The sequence below is a fragment of the Pseudophryne corroboree genome, chromosome 11, assembly GCF_028390025.1.
Source record: "Pseudophryne corroboree isolate aPseCor3 chromosome 11, aPseCor3.hap2, whole genome shotgun sequence".
In the NCBI taxonomy this organism is placed as follows: domain Eukaryota; kingdom Metazoa; phylum Chordata; class Amphibia; order Anura; family Myobatrachidae; genus Pseudophryne; species Pseudophryne corroboree.
Window position 1 is genome coordinate 168,349,181 of NC_086454.1, and position 23,767 is coordinate 168,372,947.

A 23,767-nucleotide genomic window follows, 5' to 3' on the forward strand; every position below is an offset into this window, starting at 1 on the left:
TCTTACACTCTGAGAGAAAGTTTTATATGTGTTATTAGAAGGGAGATTCCATGGTGTTATGGTTAGCACTCTGTACTCTGAATCCTGTAAATTGAGTTCAAATCTCGGTGGGAACAGGTGCATTTTAGTACCTTCAGTTTAAGTCCTTGATTGATAAAAACTTTTCTTTTTTATACATATAAAACATTTTTTAAATCACTGATTGTTGTAAATATGTATTAAAATCTAAAAAAAAGGTAGTTATAGAAATGTTTGTAATTATATGAATTTTACTGTGTAATCCAAATAAGCATTGATGTTAATATATGTACAATAATTGCAATAAAATGTGTCTTCTAAGAATCTAACATTTTAGAAAAAAATGTTTAGATGTTCCCTAATGAATGTGGTTTCTTGGTGTATTGGTAACCACTCCACTCTGATCTTTGAATACAGTGATCTGTATTTAAATCTTGGTAGGTCCTATTGGTTTTTTGTAAGTACCATTCAGTTCATATCTCTCTGAGAGTACATTCTTATAAAAATATTTAGATGCTCCCTAATGGATGAGGTTTCATGGTGTATTGATAAACATTTTGGACTCTGAATCCATGATCTATATTTACATCTTGGTAGGTTCTTTTGGTTTTGTTGTAAGTACAATACAGTTAATATCTCTGAGAAAGAAAATATCTATAAATTGCATAAATTAAGAATCTTACACACTGAGAGACAGGTTTATCTGTCATTTAATTCCAATAAAATGTATCCACTAAGAATCTTATACTCTGACAATAAAATGTACATGCTACCATATGAATGTTGTTTCATTGTGTACTGTTAACAATTCTGGACTCTGAAACCTATAATCTGTATAAAAATTTGTGCAGCTGGGTGATGGGGTCAGCCTTGCGCTATCTAAATTAATTAGGCTCCAAGTTTCAGACACACAAAGTACATCCAACACTTTGAAAAAATTGACACATAAGAACAAAAAACAAATGGTCTGAAACTAGCGCTGTGCAGAGGGTGAATCTGACACTCTGGATATAACTTGTACCACCAATACAACAGAGGAGTGTATATGATCCTTCTCAGGAAAAACTAAGAGACACCGTGTTCTTTACTTCATTGGAAAGGAACTTACATTTAATTCCTTTCCCGTGTGCCCGTAAAGGTATCTTTAAACACTATCCTCTCTTCTCTGGTGGGAAATATTGCTGTGCAGTATAGAAAGATGAGAACCTTACATGAGATTTCTGTCCCGCATACACGTAACAGGTTCTTTAAAATCCTTCTATCCCCATAAAACTGACGTCCTCCACAATCTTCACAAACAGGTTTATTCCACAGTTCACATAAAACATAGACAGAAAGAAACAGGTGTGGACAATCTTCCGGTTCACCTGGGAAACCAGCAGGATGGAAAATGGACTGGCACCTCCGTCCCGGCTGCAGTCACAGGATCGTGGTGCAAAAGCTGGATACAGTCCTAGCGGTGTCTCCCAAATGTCTCTCCGGTAAAATGACAGTCCTCCTGTACTGAACGGCTTCAACGCGTTTCTGTGAATACTTTCACCTTTGTCAAGAAGTGCCGTTCTGTTACTAGTCAGTGGTTTTATCCCTCCCCAATCACATCACATGACTGGTATTAAAATACACCTGTGTGGCTGATTTAAACCACACAACTAAAACACATTGCAATCAAATAAAACAAAGGCCACTAATAAAACAGCCGACTTTTAGATCCAGGTATTAGAATCCGGCGTAGAAATGGATAAAAAAATACATAAGAATTAAAAATGCCCTTATATAAAAAAACATTGGGTGTAATGGTATCCCATAACAAGTGGAGACCGGAGTCCCAAAAAAGGATCAGATGTGACAACATCTATATAAGTCACTAAGTGCAAACTTTAAAAAAACGCTGGTAAGAATGAGCCATACACACTGAATGTAAATGTCGGCTTTACAATGAATTTTATCATCCGTGGTTACACAACCCGTCCGAGAGGACAATAGAAAATCCGAAGGGGAGTAGTATCAAATATAGGAGGGTAAGATACTCTCCACAGATAATACATCAACTGGGTAAAAATAATTTATCACATCCAATATCCCATCAAACTGCTAAGACAATGGAACAAAACATATCAATTAAACCACTCATAAACAGCTGGTTTTAGGTCTCATCTTCTTCCATTTGAGACATGTCCCCAAATTGCGTCCAATCCTATAGGTCCACTGATCCGTCACTCCTGTATTTAGTATCCGGTAGGTATCAAGTCCATCAGTGATAGTGAGATCTGTATACACTCAAAACCAGTACAGACATACATAGAAAAAGAAAAAAATTAGTGTGTGATATTATAAAAACCACTTGGTTTCAAAATCCATATTTAACCCTAATGGTGTTAAAGTTTTCAGCTGGTAAATGGTTTGCATTTCTAGTCTGGCCAAAGTTTCCTCCACCCCTCTTCTCCTCCAATTCCCTTTAGCAATTTTAATCCCGCAAAAACTTGTAAGGCCTTTAATGTCACATGCATGTTTTTCTTTAAAATGAAGCGATACACTGTGTAATTCAAAACCCTTTTTGATGTTTCTGACGTGCTCACTAAGACGTTCTTTGAGCATTTGCCCTGTTCTCCCCACATATTGTGAGCCACATTTACATTCTAACAAGTAAACGACATTCTTGCTTCCACAGGTAATGAATTCCTTTATAGGGAAACTCTTTTTGGTTTGATTGGAGGTGAAATGGGTAACCTTTCTCTCTGTACTACAATGTTTGCACATGGTGCACATCCCACACCGTTGAAAGCCCTTGGTAAGAACCCGGGTCATTCTTTTATCAACTGGGAGTGCACTCTTTACCAGACTATTTTTCAAATTATCTGCCCTCCTATAGACAAACCTGGGCTTCTCAGATATATGTTCCTGTAACAATGGATCTTTGGTTAAAATTTTCCAATGCCTATTAATTATTTTTTCTAGCTGTTCATACTGTGATGTGTATTTCGTGATGAACATCACCCCTGCATTGGATTTCTTTTTTACTCGGCTGCAATTGCTAAGAGTTGCAGCCCTATCCATTTCATGGCTGGTTTGTCTTGCTGAAGATACCGCCTGCCTGTCATAACCTTTACTGACAAATTTTTGTTCCATAATATCGGCATGTTTATTAAACGCTTCTATGTGTGTACAGTTCCTTCGAAGACGCTGGAACTGACTTTTTGGAATGCTTCTAATCCAATTGGTATGATGGTTACTTTCAAAACTTATATATAAATTACAATCAGTAGGTTTGATGTAATTCTCAGTGCATATCATATCTCCTGATGGGTATATTTTTAAATCCAGGAAATTAACCTCAGAGGAACTAATTTGGAATGACAATTCAATATTTTTATTGTTAGAGTTGAGGTATTGGCAAAAGGAGGCTAAGGTCCCTTGTTCTCCTTTCCAGATAAATATGATGTCATCTATATATCTGGCCCAGAGCACTAGGTTGGCATCCCACTGGTGTCCGGTCCATACGGATAGGTCCTCCCAGTGTGCCATAGATAAATTAACATAACTGAGTGCCAACCTAGTGCCCATCGCTGTTCCAAGGAGTTGTAAGAAGAAGTCCGCCCCATACCAAAAGAAATTATTTTGGAGAATGAACATAATCCCCTCTTTAATGAACTCAATCTCCTTTTCACTGTGTACTTCTTTCCTAAGATGATACTCAACAGCTTCTATTCCCAAATCATGACTAATAAGGGTGTACAGTGATTTTACATCTGCAGTCACCAGGAGGAAATCCGATTCCCACTTAATGGAAGATAATTTGTTTATCACTGAAACAGTATCCCTCAGATGTGATCTAGTTTTTTCCACTAATGGTTTAATCCTATAATCAAGAAATTCGGATAAATTAGAGGTAATAGACCCTGTCCCTGCCACTATGGGCCGTCCAGGGGGACATTCCAGACTCTTATGTACTTTAGGTAGCACATAGAGTACAGGAATGGATGGATTATCCAACTTAATGTAGGTTTTCTGATCCTCAGTAAGGATCCCTCCCACTGTATATAGTTGCAAGAAAACATCCAGTTTTTTCTGAATGTTGACAGAGGGGTCCCCTCTCAGTTTCTTATACGTGGTACTATCTGACAGTTGTCGTAGGATCTCTGAGTGGTAGTCATCCCTGTTCAGAATGACCCCCCCCCCCCTTGTCAGCAGGTTTAATAACGATTTTGTGGTTATTACGTAATTCTTTCATAGTTTTCTTCTGCAGAGTGGAGAGATTACCTTTCCTTGGTGGTCTAAAGTTAGTAGTTTCTAGATCTTCTTTAACTAAACGCTCAAAAGTCTCAATGAAACATCCTTTCTTATGTTTCGGGAAGAAGGTGGACTTCTTTTTAAAAACTTTAATATGATCTGGAGGACCATCTATATTGTCCTCTTGGCCATCTTTCTCTGCAAAAAAACGTTTCAAGCATAGTTTCCTTACGAATTTCTGTAAATCTACAAAAACCTTAAACTGATTGACTTTACTAGTGGGTGCAAATTTTAAACCCTTTTCAAGAAGATCCTGTTCATCCTTGGTTAGTTGGTAATCACTTAAATTATATATTTTAGTTTTCCACTCTGAGTCTGCTTCTGGAATAGGGACATCTACACTCTCACCGGACTTATTCTCATTAGAGGGCCCTTCATTCATGGATTTTTTTAATTTTAAGCGTTTATTTTTGGACATACCCAAATATTTGCCTGCTCTACAGCCTCTCCTTTGTGATACTCGTGGTTTACCCCCAATCACATATACCTCCTTCGATGTAGTCCCTCTCCTAAAAAATGTCCCTCACCTTTTTTGTCATAATCTGACCTAAGGGGCAAGTTCCCACCTCTATTCGATTCCCTATCATAAGGGGAGGGGGTCCTTCTCTCTTTATAGGGCGTAAAATCCCTTGGTTGGAATGGTCTGCCTCTTTCTCTCCTAGACGAGAGGGGCCTCTCTTGTTGTCTATACTGATCCCTATATCGATAATTATTGTTTGGATAGTTGTTCCTTCTCCATGAGGGGGATACATATCTCTGTTTATAATCACCTGTATGTGTTTCATATAGTTTCCTACTATCTCTCGATTGAAATTGATTCCTCACGGCCCGATTAAATTTATTCCCATTAAAATGGTTTTGGGATTCATCTCCTATTTTTGGAGGATCCAACTCTATCATACATTTCCTCAGTGGGTGAATATTATTCTCTGCAAAATCTTTTTTATCCCTATGATATTTTTTCTGTTTTTTAAAAATTAAGTCCTTTTCATTTTTTTCCACTCTAATGCGGGTCCGTTCCTCTAATTCCTTATATTCTTTTAGTTCTACATAGGGTCTAATGAGTGTTTCCATTGTATCAATTTCTTGTTCAATGGTAATAAGATTATTTTTCTTTTCTTTAATAATGAGTTCCATTAATTTGGTGGAACATGTATCAAGTGTTTTATACCATTCTTTCTTAAAACTGTCCGTTTCTGTATCAAAGGAGGGAATTTTCTCTAAACGAAGACCTCTGGGAATAAGTCCTTCCTTAATATATTGCTCTAGGGTGGCTATTTCCCACCAGAAATTCCCTTCCTTAAGTAACAATTTCTCTACCTTCTTCATAGCGCTCTCTAAATCATGATCTTTTATATTGGTGGGATTATCTCCCCCTTCAAATAGATCATGTAAACGGTCACGTCTAGTTTTCCTATGTTTAAACATGACTGACAATCAATGTGTAGAAAATTACTACAGCAGCAAGACAGACACCTGGATGTTTGAAAGGAATATACTGTGCAGCTAGGTGATGGGGTCAGCCTTGCGCTATATAAATTAATTAGGCTCCAAGTTTCAGACACACAAAGTACATCCAACACTTTGAAAAAATTGACACATAAGAACAAAAAACAAATGGTCTGAAACTAGCGCTGTGCAGAGGGTGAATCTGACACTCTGGATATAACTTGTACCACCAATACAACAGAGGAGTGTATATGATCCTTCTCAGGAGAAACTAAGAGACACAGTGTTCTTTACTTCATTGGAAAGGAACTTACATTTAATTCCTTTCCCGTGTGCCCGTAAAGGTATCTTTAAACACTATCCTCTCTTCTCTGGTGGGAAATATTGCTGTGCAGTATAGAAAGATGAGACACTTACATGAGATTTCTGTCCCGCATACACGTAACGGGTTCTTTAAAATCCTTCGGTCCCCATAAAACTGACGTCCTCCACAATCTTCACAAACAGGTTTATTCCACAGTTCACATAAAACATAGACAGAAAGAAACAGGTGTGGACAATCTTCCGGTTCACCTGGGAAACCAGCAGGATGGAAAATGGACTGGGACATCCATCCCGGCTGCAGTCACAGGATCGTGGTGCAAAAGCTGGATACAGTCCTAGCGGTGTCTCCCAAATGTCTCTCCGGTAAAATGACAGTCCTCCTGTACCGAACGGCTTCAACGCGTTTCTGTGAATACTTTCACCTTTGTCAAGAAGTGCCGTTCTGTTACTAGTCAGGGGTTTTATCCCTCCCCAATCACATCACATGACTGGTATTAAAATACACCTGTGTGGCTGATTTAAACCACACAACTAAAACACATTACAATCAAATAAAACAAAGGCCACTAATAAAACAGCCGACTTTTAGATCCAGGTATTAGAATCCAGCGTAGAAATGGATAAAAAAATACATAAGAATTAAAAATGCCCTTATATAAAAAAACATCGGGTGTAATAGTATCCCATAACAAGTGGAGACCGGAGTCCCAAAAAAGGATCAGATGTGACAACATCTATATAAGTCACTAAGTGCAAACTTTAAAAAAACGCTGGTAAGAATGAGCCATACACACTGAATGTAAATGTCGGCTTTACAATGAATTTTATCATCCGTGGTTACACAACCCGTCCGAGAGGACAATAGAAAATCCGAAGGGGAGTAGTATCAAATATAGGAGGGTAAGATACTCTCCACAGATAATACATCAACTGGGTAAAAATAATTTATCACATCCAATATCCCATCAAACTGCTAAGACAATGGAACAAAACATATCAATTAAACCACTCATAAACAGCTGGTTTTAGGTCTCATCTTCTTCCATTTGAGACATGTCCCCAAATTGCGTCCAATCCTATAGGTCCACTGATCCGTCACTCCTGTATTTAGTATCCGGTAGGTATCAAGTCCATCAGTGATAGTGAGATCTGTATACACTCAAAACCAGTACAGACATACATAGAAAAAGAAAAAAATTAGTGTGTGATATTATAAAAACCACTTGGTTTCAAAATCCATATTTAACCCTAATGGTGTTAAAGTTTTCAGCTGGTAAATGGTTTGCATTTCTAGTCTGGCCAAAGTTTCCTCCACCCCTCTTCTCCTCCAATTCCCTTTAGCAATTTTAATCCCGCAAAAACTTGTAAGGCCTTTAATGTCACATGCATGTTTTTCTTTAAAATGAAGCGATACACTGTGTAATTCAAAACCCTTTTTGTTGTTTCTGACGTGCTCACTAAGACGTTCTTTGAGCATTCACCCTGTTCTCCCCACATATTGTGAGCCACATTTACATTCTAACAAGTAAACGACATTCTTGCTTCCACAGGTAATGAATTCCTTTATAGGGAAACTCTTTTTGGTTTGATTGGAGGTGAAATGGGTAACCTTTCTCTCTGTACTACAATGTTTGCACATGGTGCACATCCCACACCGTTGAAAGCCCTTGGTAAGAACCCGGGTCATTCTTTTATCAACTGGGAGTGCACTCTTTACCAGACTATTTTTCAAATTATCTGCCCTCCTATAGACAAACCTGGGCTTCTCAGATATATGTTCCTGTAACAATGGATCTTTGGGTAAAATTTTCCAATGCCTATTAATTATTTTTTCTAGCTGTTCATACTGTGATGTGTATTTCGTGATGAACATCACCCCTGCATTGGATTTCTTTTTTACTTGGCTCCAATTGCTAAGAGTTGCAGCCCTATCCATTTCATGGCTGGTTTGTCTTGCTGAAGATACCGCCTGCCTGTCATAACCTTTACTGACAAATTTTTGTTCCATAATATCGGCATGTTTATTAAACGCTTCTATGTGTGTACAGTTCCTTCGAAGACGCTGGAACTGACTTTTTGGAATGCTTCTAATCCAATTGGTATGATGGTTACTTTCAAAACTTATATATGAATTACAATCAGTAGGTTTGATGTAATTCTCAGTGCATATCATATCTCCTGATGGGTATATTTTTAAATCCAGGAAATTAACCTCAGAGGAACTAATTTGGAATGACAATTCAATATTTTTATTGTTAGAGTTGAGGTATTGGCAAAAGGAGGCTAAGGTCCCTTGTTCTCCTTTCCGGATAAATATGATGTCATCTATATATCTGGCCCAGAGCACTAGGTTGGCATCCCACTGGTGTCCGGTCCATACGGATAGGTCCTCCCAGTGTGCCATAAATAAATTAGCATAACTGGGTGCCAACCTAGTGCCCATCGCTGTTCCAAGGAGTTGTAAGAAGAAGTCCCCCCCATACCAAAAGAAATTATTTTGGAGAATGAACATAATCCCCTCTTTAATGAACTCAATCTCCTTTTCACTGTGTACTTCTTTCCTAAGATGATACTCAACAGCTTCTATTCCCAAATCATGACTAATAATGGTGTACAGTGATTTTACATCTGCAGTCACCAGGAGGAAATCCGATTCCCACTTAATGGAAGATAATTTGTTTATCACTGAAACAGTATCCCTCAGATGTGATCTAGTTTTTTCCACTAATGGTTTAATCCTATAATCAAGAAATTCGGATAAATTAGAGGTAATAGACCCTGTCCCTGCCACTATGGGCCGTCCAGGGGGACATTCCAGACTCTTATGTACTTTAGGTAGCACATAGAGTACAGCTTTTGCACCACGATCCTGTGACTGCAGCCGGGACGGAGGTGCCAGTCCATTTTCCATCCTGCTGGTTTCCCAGGTGAACCGGAAGATTGTCCACACCTGTTTCTTTCTGTCTATGTTTTATGTGAACTGTGGAATAAACCTGTTTGCGAAGATTGTGGAGGACGTCAGTTTTATGGGGATCGAAGGATTTTAAAGAACCTGTTACGTGTATGCGGGACAGAAATCTCATGTAAATGTCTCATCTTTCTATACTGCACAGCAATATTTCCCACCAGAGAAGAGAGGATAGTGTTTAAAGATACCTTTACGGGCACACGGGAAAGGAATTAAATGTAAGTTCCTTTCCAATGAAGTAAAGAACACGGTGTCTCTTAGTTTCTCCTGAGAAGGATCATATACACTCCTCTGTTGTATTGGTGGTACAAGTTATATCCAGAGTGTCAGATTCACCCTCTGCACAGCGCTAGTTTCAGACCATTTGTTTTTTGTTCTTATGTGTCAATTTTTTCAAAGTGTTGGATGTACTTTGTGTGTCTGAAACTTGGAGCATAATTAATTTAGATAGCGCAAGGCTGACCCCATCACCCAGCTGCACAGTATATACCTTTCAAACATCCAGGTGTCTGTCTTGCTGCTGTAGTAATTTTCTACACATTGATTGTCAGTCATGTTTAAACATAGGAAAACTAGACGTGACCGTTTACATGATCTATTTGAAGGGGGAGATAATCCCACCAATATAAAAGATCATGATTTAGAGAGCGCTATGAAGAAGGTAGAGAAATTGTTACTTAAGGAAGGGAATTTCTGGTGGGAAATAGCCACCCTAGAGCAATATATTAAGGAAGGACTTATTCCCAGAGGTCTTCGTTTAGAGAAAATTCCCTCCTTTGATACAGAAACGGACAGTTTTAAGAAAGAATGGTATAAAACACTTGATACATGTTCCACCAAATTAATGGAACTCATTATTAAAGAAAAGAAAAATAATCTTATTACCATTGAACAAGAAATTGATACAATGGAAACACTCATTAGACCCTATGTAGAACTAAAAGAATATAAGGAATTAGAGGAACGGACCCGCATTAGAGTGGAAAAAAATGAAAAGGACTTAATTTTTAAAAAACAGAAAAAATATCATAGGGATAAAAAAGATTTTGCAGAGAATAATATTCACCCACTGAGGAAAGGTATGATAGAGTTGGATCCTCCAAAAATAGGAGATGAATCCCAAAACCATTTTAATGGGAATAAATTTAATCGGCCCGTGAGGAATCAATTTCAATCGAGAGATAGTAGGAAACTATATGAAACACATACAGGTGATTATAAACAGAGATATGTATCCCCCTCATGGAGAAGGAACAACTATCCAAACAATAATTATCGATATAGGGATCAGTATAGACAACAAGAGAGGCCCCTCTCGTCTAGGAGAGAAAGAGGCAGACCATTCCAATTAAGGGATTTTACGCCCTATAAAGAGAGAAGGACCCCCTCCCCTTATGATAGGGAATCGAATAGAGGTGGGAACTTGCCCCTTAGGTCAGATTATGACAAAAAAGGTGAGGGACATTTTTTAGGAGAGGGACTACATCGAAGGAGGTATATGTGATTGGGGGTAAACCACGAGTATCACAAAGGAGAGGCTGTAGAGCAGGCAAATATTTGGGTATGTCCAAAAATAAACGCTTAAAATTAAAAAAAAATCCATGAATGAAGGGCCCTCTAATGAGAATAAGTCCGGTGAGAGTGTAGATGTCGCTATTCCAGAAGCAGACTCAGAGTGGAAAACTAAAATATATAATTTAAGTGATTACCAACTAACCAAGGATGAACAGGATCTTCTTGAAAAGGGTTTAAAATTTGCACCCACTAGTAAAGTCAATCAGTTTGAGGTTTTTGTAGATTTACAGAAATTCGTAAGGAAACTATGCTTGAAACGTTTTTTTTGCAGAGAAAGATGGCCAAGAGGACAATATAGATGGTCCTCCAGATCATATTAAAGTTTTTAAAAAGAAGTCCACCTTCTTCCCGAAACATAAGAAAGGATGTTTCATTGAGACTTTTGAGCGTTTAGTTAAAGAAGATCTAGAAACTACTAACTTTAGACCACCAAGGAAAGGTAATCTCTCCACTCTGCAGAAGAAAGCTATGAAAGAATTACGTAATAACCACAAAATCGTTATTAAACCTGCTGACAAGGGGGGGGGGGTCATTCTGAACAGGGATGACTACCACTCAGAGATCCTACGACAACTGTCAGATAGTACCACGTATAAGAAACTGAGAGGGGACCCCTCTGTCAACATTCAGAAAAAACTGGATGTTTTCTTGCAACTATATACAGTGGGAGGGATCCTTACTGAGGATCAGAAAACCTACATTAAGTTGGATAATCCATCCATTCCTGTACTCTATGTGCTACCTAAAGTACATAAGAGTCTGGAATGTCCCCCTGGATGGCCCATAGTGGCAGGGACAGGGTCTATTACCTCTAATTTATCCAAATTTCTTGATTATAGGATTAAACCATTAGTGGAAAAAACTAGATCACATCTGAGGGATACTGTTTCAGTGATAAACAAATTATCTTCCATTAAGTGGGAATCGGATTTCCTCCTGGTGACTGCAGATGTAAAAGCACTGTACACCATTATTAGTCATGATTTGGGAATAGAAGCTGTTGAGTATCATCTTAGGAAAGAAGTACACAGTGAAAAGGAGATTGAGTTCATTAAAGAGGGGATTATGTTCATTCTCCAAAATAATTTCTTTTGGTATGGGGGGGACTTCTTCTTACAACTCCTTGGAACAGCGATGGGCACTAGGTTGGCACCCAGTTATGCTAATTTATTTATGGCACACTGGGAGGACCTATCCGTATGGACCGGACACCAGTGGGATGCCAACCTAGTGCTCTGGGCCAGATATATAGATGACATCATATTTATCTGGAAAGGAGAACAAGGGACCTTAGCCTCCTTTTGCCAATACCTCAACTCTAACAATAAAAATATTGAATTGTCATTCCAAATTAGTTCCTCTGAGGTTAATTTCCTGGATTTAAAAATATACCCATCATAAGATATGATATGCACTGAGAATTACATCAAACCTACTGATTGTAATTCATATATAAGTTTTGAAAGTAACCATCATACCAATTGGATTAGAAGCATTCCAAAAAGTCAGTTCCAGCGTCTTCGAAGGAACTGTACACACATAGAAGCGTTTAATAAACATGCCGATATTATGGAACAAAAATTTGTCAGTAAAGGTTATGACAGGCAGGCGGTATCTTCAGCAAGACAAACCAGCCATGAAATGGATAGGGCTGCAACTCTTAGCAATTGCAGCCGAGTAAAAAAGAAATCCAATGCAGGGGTGATGTTCATCACGAAATACACATCACAGTATGAACAGCTAGAAAAAATAATTAATAGGCATTGGAAAATTTTAACCAAAGATCCATTGTTACAGGAACATATATCTGAGAAGCCCAGGTTTGTCTATAGGAGGGCAGATAATTTGAAAAATAGTCTGGTAAAGAGTGCACTCCCAGTTGATAAAAGAATGACCCGGGTTCTTACCAAGGGCTTTCAACGGCGTGGGATGTGCACCATGTGCAAACATTGTAGTACAGAGAGAAAGGTTACCCATTTCACCTCCAATCAAACCAAAAAGAGTTTCCCTAAAAAGGAATTCATTACCTGTGGAAGCAAGAATGTCGTTTACTTGTTAGAATGTAAATGTGGCTCACAATATGTGGGGAGAACAGGGCGAATGCTCAAAGAACGTCTTAGTGAGCACGTCAGAAACATCAAAAAGGGTTTTGAATTACACAGTGTATCGCTTCATTTTAAAGAAAAACATGCATGTGACATTAAAGGCCTTACAAGTTTTTGCGGGATTAAAATTGCTAAAGGGAATTGGAGGAGAAGAGGGGTGGAGGAAACTTTGGCCAGACTAGAAATGCAAACCATTTACCAGCTGAAAACTTTAACACCATAAGGGTTAAATATGGATTTTGAAACCAAGTGGTTTTTATAATATCACACACTAATTTTTTTCTTTTTCTATGTATGTCTGTACTGGTTTTGAGTGTATACAGATCTCACTATCACTGATGGACTTGATACCTACCGGATACTAAATACAGGAGTGACGGATCAGTGGACCTATAGGATTGGACGCAATTTGGGGACATGTCTCAAATGGAAGAAGATGAGACCTAAAACCAGCTGTTTATGAGTGGTTTAATTGATATGTTTTGTTCCATTGTCTTAGCAGTTTGATGGGATATTGGATGTGATAAATTATTTTTACCCAGTTGATGTATTATCTGTGGAGAGTATCTTACCCTCCTATATTTGATACTACTCCCCTTCGGATTTTCTATTGTCCTCTCGGACGGGTTGTGTAACCACGGATGATAAAATTCATTGTAAAGCCAACATTTACATTCAGTGTGTATGGCTCATTCTTACCAGCGTTTTTTTAAAGTTTGCACTTAGTGACTTATATAGATGTTGTCACATCTGATCCTTTTTTGGGACTCCGGTCTCCACTTGTTATGGGATACCATTACACCCGATGTTTTTTTATATAAGGGCATTTTTAATTCTTATGTATTTTTTTATCCATTTCTATGCTGGATTCTAATACCTGGATCTAAAAGTCGGCTGTTTTATTAGTGGCCTTTGTTTTATTTGATTGTAATGTGTTTTAGTTGTGTGGTTTAAATCAGCCACACAGGTGTATTTTAATACCAGTCATGTGATGTGATTGGGGAGGGATAAAACCCCTGACTAGTAACAGAACGGCACTTCTTGACAAAGGTGAAAGTATTCACAGAAACGCGTTGAAGCCGTTCGGTACAGGAGGACTGTCATTTTACCGGAGAGACATTTGGGAGACACCGCTAGCACTGTATCCAGCTTTTGCACCACGATCCTGTGACTGCAGCCGGGACGGAGGTGCCAGTCCATTTTCCATCCTGCTGGTTTCCCAGGTGAACCGGAAGATTGTCCACACCTGTTTCTTTCTGTCTATGTTTTATGTGAACTGTGGAATAAACCTGTTTGTGAAGATTGTGGAGGACGTCAGTTTTATGGGGATCGAAGGATTTTAAAGAACCTGTTACGTGTATGCGGGACAGAAATCTCATGTAAGTGTCTCATCTTTCTATACTGCACAGCAATATTTCCCACCAGAGAAGAGAGGATAGTGTTTAAAGATACCTTTACGGGCACACGGGAAAGGAATTAAATGTAAGTTCCTTTCCAATGAAGTAAAGAACACGGTGTCTCATAGTTTCTCCTGAGAAGGATCATATACACTCCTCTGTTGTATTGGTGGTACAAGTTATATCCAGAGTGTCAGATTCACCCTCTGCACAGCGCTAGTTTCAGACCATTTGTTTTTTGTTCTTATGTGTCAATTTTTTCAAAGTGTTGGATGTACTTTGTGTGTCTGAAACTTGGAGCCTAATTAATTTAGATAGCGCAAGGCTGACCCCATCACCCAGCTGCACAGTATATTCCTTTCAAACATCCAGGTGTCTGTCTTGCTGCTGTAGTAATTTTCTACACATTGATTGTCAGTCAAGTTTAAACATAGGAAAACTAGATGTGACCGTTTACATGATCTATTTGAAGGGGGAGATAATCCCACCAATATAAAAGATCATGATTTAGAGAGCACTATGAAGAAGGTAGAGAAATTGTTACTTAAGGAAGGGAATTTCTGGTGGGAAATAGCCACCCTAGAGCAATATATTAAGGAAGGACTTATTCCCAGAGGTCTTTGTTTAGAGAAAATTCCCTCCTTTGATACAGAAACGGACAGTTTTAAGAAAGAATGGTATAAAACACTTGATACATGTTCCACCAAATTAATGGAACTCATTATTAAAGAAAAGAAAAATAATCTTATTACCATTGAACAAGAAATTGATACAATGGAAACACTCATTAGACCCTATGTAGAACTAAAAGAATATAAGGAATTAGAGGAACGGACCCGCATTAGAGTGGAAAAAAATGAAAAGGACTTAATTTTTAAAAAACAGAAAAAATATCATAGGGATAAAAAAGATTTTGCAGAGAATAATATTCACCCACTGAGGAAAGGTATGATAGAGTTGGATCCTCCAAAAATAGGAGATGAATCCCAAAGCCATTTTAATGGGAATAAATTTAATCGGCCCGTGAGGAATCAATTTCAATCGAGAGATAGTAGGAAACTATATGAAACACATACAGGTGATTATAAACAGAGATATGTATCCCCCTCATGGAGAAGGAACAACTATCCAAACAATAATTATCGATATAGGGATCAGTATAGACAACAAGAGAGGCCCCTCTCGTCTAGGAGAGAAAGAGGCAGACCATTCCAACCAAGGGATTTTACGCCCTATAAAGAGAGAAGGACCCCCTCCCCTTATGATAGGGAATCGAATAGAGGTGGGAACTTGCCGCTTAGGTCAGATTATGACAAAAAAGGTGAGGGACATTTTTTAGGAGAGGGACTACATCGAAGGAGGTATATGTGATTGGGGGTAAACCACGAGTATCACAAAGGAGAGGCTGTAGAGCAGGCAAATATTTGGGTATGTCCAAAAATAAACGCTTAAAATTAAAAAAATCCATGAATGAAGGGCCCTCTAATGAGAATAAGTCCGGTGAGAGTGTAGATGTCCCTATTCCAGAAGCAGACTCAGAGTGGAAAACTAAAATATATAATTTAAGTGATTACCAACTAACCAAGGATGAACAGGATCTTCTTGAAAAGGGTTTAAAATTTGCACCCACTAGTAAAGTCAATCAGTTTGAGGTTTTTGTAGATTTACAGAAATTCGTAAGGAAACTATGCTTGAAACGTTTTTTTGCAGAGAAAGATGGCCAAGAGGACAATATAGATGGTCCTCCAGATCATATTAAAGTTTTTAAAAAGAAGTCCACCTTCTTCCCGAAACATAAGAAAGGATGTTTCATTGAGACTTTTGAGCGTTTAGTTAAAGAAGATCTAGAAACTACTAACTTTAGACCACCAAGGAAAGGTAATCTCTCCACTCTGCAGAAGAAAGCTATGAAAGAATTACGTAATAACCACAAAATCGTTATTAAACCTGCTGACAAGGGGGGGGGGGGTCATTCTGAACAGGGATGACTACCACTCAGAGATCCTACGACAACTGTCAGATAGTACCACGTATAAGAAACTGAGATGTCAACATTCAGAAAAAACTGGATGTTTTCTTGCAACTATATACAGTGGGAGGGATCCTTACTGAGGATCAGAAAACCTACATTAAGTTGGATAATCCATCCATTCCTGTACTCTATGTGCTACCTAAAGTACATAAGAGTCTGGACTGTCCCCCTGGACAGCCCATAGTGGCAGGGACAGGGTCTATTACCTCTAATTTATCTGAATTTCTTGATTATAGGATTAAACCATTAGTGGAAAAAACTAGATCACATCTGAGGGATACTGTTTCAGTGATAAACAAATTATCTTCCATTAAGTGGGAATCGGATTTCCTCCTGGTGACTGCAGATGTAAAATCACTGTACACCATTATTAGTCATGATTTGGGAATAGAAGCTGTTGAGTATCATCTTAGGAAAGAAGTACACAGTGAAAAGGAGATTGAGTTCATTAAAGAGGGGATTATGTTCATTCTCCAAAATAATTTCTTTTGGTATGGGGGGACTTCTTCTTACAACTCCTTGGAACAGCGATGGGCACTAGGTTGGCACCCAGTTATGCTAATTTATTTATGGCACACTGGGAGGACCTATCCGTATGGACCGGACACCAGTGGGATGCCAACCTAGTGCTCTGGGCCAGATATATAGATGACATCATATTTATCTGGAAAGGAGAACAAGGGAGCTTAGCCTCCTTTTGCCAATACCTCAACTCTAACAATAAAAATATTGAATTGTCATTCCAAATTAGTTCCTCTGAGGTTAATTTCCAGGATTTAAAAATATACCCATCAGGAGATATGATATGCACTGAGAATTACATCAAACCTACTGATTGTAATTCATATATAAGTTTTGAAAGTAACCATCATACCAATTGGATTAGAAGCATTCCAAAAAGTCAGTTCCAGCGTCTTCGAAGGAACTGTACACACATAGAAGCGTTTAATAAACATGCCGATATTATGGAACAAAAATTTGTCAGTAAAGGTTATGACAGGCAGGCGGTATCTTCAGCAAGACAAACCAGCCATGAAATGGATAGGGCTGCAACTCTTAGCAATTGCAGCCGAGTAAAAAAGAAATCCAATGCAGGGGTGATGTTCATCACGAAATACACATCACAGTATGAACAGCTAGAAAAAATAATTAATAGGCATTGGAAATTTTTAACCAAAGATCCATTGTTACAGGAACATATATCTGAGAAGCCCAGGTTTGTCTATAGGAGGGCAGATAATTTGAAAAATAGTCTGGTAAAGAGTGCACTCCCAGTTGATAAAAGAATGACCCGGGTTCTTACCAAGGGCTTTCAACGGTGTGGGATGTGCACCATGTGCAAACATTGTAGTACAGAGAGAAAGGTTACCCATTTCACCTCCAATCAAACCAAAAAGAGTTTCCCTATAAAGGAATTCATTACCTGTGGAAGCAAGAATGTCGTTTACTTGTTAGAATGTAAATGTGGCTCACAATATGTGGGGAGAACAGGGCGAATGCTCAAAGAACATCTTAGTGAGCACGTCAGAAACATCAAAAAGGGTTTTGAATTACACAGTGTATCGCTTCATTTTAAAGAAAAACATGCATGTGACATTAAAGGCCTTACAAGTTTTTGCGGGATTAAAATTGCTAAAGGGAATTGGAGGAGAAGAGGGGTGGAGGAAACTTTGGCCAGACTAGAAATTCAAACCATTTACCAGCTGAAAACTTTAACACCATTAGGGTTAAATATGGATTTTGAAACCAAGTGGTTTTTATAATATCACACACTAATTTTTTTCTTTTTCTATGTATGTCTGTACTGGTTTTGAGTGTATACAGATCTCACTATCACTGATGGACTTGATACCTACCGGATACTAAATACAGGAGTGACGGATCAGTGGACCTATAGGATTGGACGCAATTTGGGGACATGTCTCAAATGGAAGAAGATGAGACCTAAAACCAGCTGTTTATGAGTGGTTTAATTGATATGTTTTGTTCCATTGTCTTAGCAGTTTGATGGGATATTGGATGTGATAAATTATTTTTACCCAGTTGATGTATTATCTGTGGAGAGTATCTTACCCTCCTATATTTGATACTACTCCCCTTCGGATTTTCTATTGTCCTCTCGGACGGGTTGTGTAACCACGGATGATAAAATTCATTGTAAAGCCGACATTTACATTCAGTGTGTATGGCTCATTCTTACCAGCGTTTTTTTAAAGTTTGCACTTAGTGACTTATATAGATGTTGTCACATCTGATCCTTTTTTGGGACTCCGGTCTCCACTTGTTATGGGATACCATTACACCCGATGTTTTTTTATATAAGGGCATTTTTAATTCTTATGTATTTTTTTATCCATTTCTACGCTGGATTCTAATACCTGGATCTAAAAGTCGGCTGTTTTATTAGTGGCCTTTGTTTTATTTGATTGTAATGTGTTTTAGTTGTGTGGTTTAAATCAGCCACACAGGTGTATTTTAATACCAGTCATGTGATGTGATTGGGGAGGGATAAAACCCCTGACTAGTAACAGAACGGCACTTCTTGACAAAGGTGAAAGTATTCACAGAAACGCGTTGAAGCCGTTCGGTACAGGAGGACTGTCATTTTACCGGAGAGACATTTGGGAGACACCGCTAGGACTGTATCCAGCTTTTGCACCACGATCCTGTGACTGCAGCCGGGACGGAGGTGCCAGTCCATTTTCCATCCTGCTGGTTTCCCAGGTGAACCGGAAGATTGTCCACACCTGTTTTTTTCTGTCTATGTTTTATGTGAACTGTGGAATAAACCTGTTTGTGAAGATTGTGGAGGACGTCAGTTTTATGGGGATCGAAGGATTTTAAAGAACCTGTTACATGTATGCGGGACAGAAATCTCATGTAAGTGTCTCATCTTTCTATACTGCACAGCAATATTTCCCACCAGAGAAGAGAGGATAGTGTTTAAAGATACCTTTACGGGCACACGGGAAAGGAATTAAATGTAAGTTCCTTTCCAATGAAGTAAAGAACACGGTGTCTCTTAGTTTCTCCTGAGAAGGATCATATACACTCCTCTGTTGTATTGGTGGTACAAGTTATATCCAGAGTGTCAGATTCACCCTCTGCACAGCGCTAGTTTCAGACCATTTGTTTTTTGTTCTTATGTATAAAAATTTGGTAGGTCCTAATGGCTTTTTTTGTAAATACAATGTAATACTTATCTCTATGATTATTATTCCTGTAACTTGTAGAAAATAAGATCTCACACTCTAAGAGAAAGTTGTATATGTGGTGTTAGAAGAGAGGTTCCATGGTGTAATGGTTAGCACTCTGGACTCTGAATCCAGCGATCTGAGTTCAAATCTCGGTGGGACCTGATATGTTTTAGTACCTTCAGTTTAAGTTCTTGATTGACAGAAAGTCTTCTTTTTCATACATATAATCATTTTTTTAAATCACTGATTTTTGTAAATATGTACGAAAAGCTAAAAAAGGTAGTTATAGAAATGTATGTAATTATATGAATTTTACTATATAACCCAAATAAGCGTTGATGTAAATATATGTACAATAATTGCAATAAAATGTGTCTTCTAAGAATCTAACAATTTAGAAAAAAATGTTTAGCTCTCCCTCGTGAATGAGGTTTCTTGGTGTATTGGTAACCACTCTGATCTTTGAATCCAGTGATCTGTATTTAAATCTTGGTAGGTCCTATTGGTTTTTTGTAAGTACCGTTCAGTTTATATTTCTCTGAGAGTACATTCTAATAAAAACTGTTTAAATGCTTCCTCATGAATGAGGTTTCCTGGTGTATTTTTAACCATTTTGGACTCTGAATCCATGATTTGTATTCACATCTTGGTAGGTCCTATTGTTTTTTTGTAAGTATTATGCAGTTCATATCTCTGAGAAATAAAATATCTATAAATTGCATAAATAAAGAATCATACACACTGAGAGACAGGTTTATCGGTAATATAATTCCAATAAAATGTAACCTCTAAGAATCTTACACTGTGAGAAATTTTTTTACATGCCACCATATGAATGAGCTTTCATGGTGTACTGTTAACAATTCTGGACTCTGAAACCAATAATCTGTATATACAAATTGGTAGGTCCTAATGGTTTTATTTGTAAATACAATGTAGTACATATCTCTCTGAATGAATATTTCTGTATCTTGTAGAAATTAAGATCTTACACTCTGAGAGAAAGTTTTATATGTGTTATTAGAAGGGAGATTCCATGGTGTTATGGTTAGCACTCTGTACTCTGAATCCAGTAAATTGAGTTCAAATCTCAGTGGGAACAGGTTTATTTTAGTACCTTCAGTTTAAGTCCATGATTAACAAAAACTTTTCTTTTTTATACATAACAACACAGGACAGAAAAAGATTGTCTCTTTTGTTGGCGCACTTAGAAAAGAAGAAGAGATTTTACATTTACTCTTATTGTGAACATATCATGTTAAAATCTAACTTTTATTAATACTATCTTAAAAATTGTTAGCAATTGAGAAACATAAATGGAAAAAGTGTGTTTTATGGATTTGTGTGAATTTAATGAATAAATTCAATATTATAAACAGAATAAAAGCTGATTCACTGTGCCTGAATTTTCTGCTTCATTTATTTATATCATAGATTTTCAATTGGAGAGCAATGGATGTAGTATAATAACTGTATGTAGGATTGGATAACATGAACTTCTCACATGGATGGCAAAAGGGGGGGGTATCTAAGGTCCTGATACTGTGAATAATGTCAAAACAATAAGTATTTTTAAAGGACACTCTAGAAAAACCCTGCAACCATCATTAATTCCCTTATTTATTACAAATATTGCCACTGGTATTGTGGCTATCTGAGCCAGTTGCTATTAATTATTACAAGCAGCTACTGGTATTCCCCATATCCAGATTCCCCATGAATACTACAATAATTATTATATCTGGAATAAAGTCTGGACACGTGATAGCTATATTGCTTATCCCCTCATACAGTTGTTACAGTTCATGCTCGTGTCAACAGAAGTTATTGATAATTCCCTAACTCACCATACAGTGTAAATTACTTTACTTTTTAATTGCCACTGCACTCATGTTCATTAACTTGTGAACCCAAAATATATAACCTCCAGAGTTGTAAGCTCCGTGTCTATTAGGAGCCGCAGTGGTAGTAGGTTTACAATATGAACCTATTGGTTTTACTAAAGGGGCATCGCCAGATTGCTATATCAGTTTGAATACGTGTGACTTTACTGTAGCAATTTGCACAGCACCTGATCAGTGAATATAATTGTACTGCAGGTCTGTGTATACCGTTAATTAAAAATCAACACAAGACGTGCCCCATGTGTATGGCCGATGTTTATATTGAAACATATCCATGGATTTGTAATATGGACCTGATTAATTATTACAAGCAGCTACTGGTATTCCCCGTATCCAGATTCCCCATGAATACTACAATAGTTATTATATCTGGAATGAAGTCTGGACACGTGATAGCTATATTGCTTATCCCCTCATACAGTTGTTACAGTTCTTGCTCGTGTAAACAGAAGTAATTGATAATTCCCTAACTCACCATACAGTGTAAATTACTTTACTTTTTAATTGCCACTGCACTCATGTTCATTAACTTGTGAACCCAAAATATATAACCTCCAGAGTTGTAAGCTCCGTGTCTATTAGGAGCCGCAGTGGTAATGGGTTTACGATATGAACATATTGGTTTTGCTAAAGGGGCATCGCCAGATTGCTATATCAGTTTGAATACGTGTGACTTTACTATAGCAATTTGCACAGCCCTGGTCAGTGAATATAATTATACTGCAGGTCTGTGTATACCGTTAATTAAAAATCAACACAAGACGTGCCCCATGTGCATGGCCGATGTTTAAATTGAAACATATCCATGGATTTGTAATATGGACCTGTTAATGTTACTAACAGGGCACCCTGAATTGCTATATTGGTCCAATATGTGTGACCTTATAATAATGATTTCCACAGCCCTAATTACACAGCCCTGATCAGTGGGTATAATTGTACTGCAGGTCTGTGTATGCCGGTAATTAGGAATCTATATGTGTGACCTTATGGTAGCAATTTACAAAGCCCTACCCAATGAATGTAATTGTATTACGGGTCTGTATATGCCGCTAATTAAAAATCAGCGCATGACATGTCCCGTGTGTACAGCGAATGTTTCAACTAAATCATATCCATATAATGCCGTGCCCCAATGATGTTAATAGGTTAAATTGGAACCATCTTGCACATGTCTCAATCTTAGTGTATAATTATTAATTGGTGTTGGCAAATGGGATGTACTACTTCGTTAATATTCAATGGGTATAAGGGGAACGATCCGTATCACACAAGTATAACTAAATGTAAATCCTAAGGGTTGCCTATAATCCGCTACCCCTTGTTCACATTAATTATCTAAGGGTAATTAATCCTCATTAACTGGCTATATATCACATCTATATCATGGCTGCACTGCTCTGTATAGTACCTAAACAGTTGCTGCATTTATATATTCCCTACATAACATTAAATCCTACTATTAACATCCATCTCTAATCTCTCATCTATCCTTTTTCTAATTATTCGAGCATTTTTTCACTGCACTGTGATCAGTGTGAGCGGGCTTGTCAGCACCGCTCTGAAACGCAGACGTGCACGTTTCGCAATTGCTTTAACCAGGCAAACCCGATTGCCCGTTCCGAGATGTTTTTAACAAAACGTCCCACCAATCCCTGATCATAATTCGCACCACATGGTCTATTGGCCGTCTTAGATTGCAATGGACCGCATTCCTTGTTTGATTACAATCCAGATGGAACGCAAAGTAACTCGTCCTGAGTCACATGGTAGGTCTAGGCCAATCACTGGTCTGTATTGACGTAATTCTTGTAAATCTGTATAAGTACATTGAAGCCTCGTAGAAACTAGATTCTTAGATTTAAATGTAGTTTCTTCTCACTTAGATGTGGATTCTGGTCTTGTTATTATGAGAGATAATTAAAATGACAAAGAAAAGATGGATTGGGAGGAGACCCCTTTGGTGGTTCCCACCAGCTCACTATATGCATTCAAATGGAATATAATATATATGATGTTAAGAGAACTGTGATATGCTGAATCGTGATTCTTATGTTGTACCAGATCAGAAGTTAAATTTATATAGTATTAAAATATTGTATTTACATATAATAAAAATATGTGGTGAATAAAGTAAAAGAAAATGAATGTGATTATGTATGTGATGTGATAAGGAAAGATGAGTTTCCTGTGAGATGAATAATATTAATAATTTTAATAATTTTAATAGTGAAAATGAGTGTGAAGTTTTGAAAAGTGAAGCTGAAGTGTATATAATAAGGGGAAAATGTATACATTAAAATTATTGGAAATACGTGATAAACTAGGATGCTCTAAAAAGAAGAAAAAAGTGAATGACATCATTAGTGTCAAATGTGAAAAAATTTATGAATAAATAAAATTGAGTGAAAAACGTGTGATAGTGACCAAACATATAGAAGCATGCTGCAACTAATTTGTATATGTGTCATATATTATTAATGCCATCCTCGAGTTCTATATATATTATAT

General features: G+C 37.6%; 1 non-coding gene across 1 annotated transcript; it reads left to right on the forward strand.

Annotated features, from left to right (window-relative positions):
* The first annotated feature begins 19,441 nt into the window (after positions 1-19,441).
* TRNAQ-CUG (transfer RNA glutamine (anticodon CUG)) lies at positions 19,442-19,513 on the forward strand. Its single transcript has one exon. It is a non-coding gene; the product is annotated as a tRNA-Gln (tRNA).
* The last annotated feature ends 4,254 nt before the right edge of the window (positions 19,514-23,767 follow it).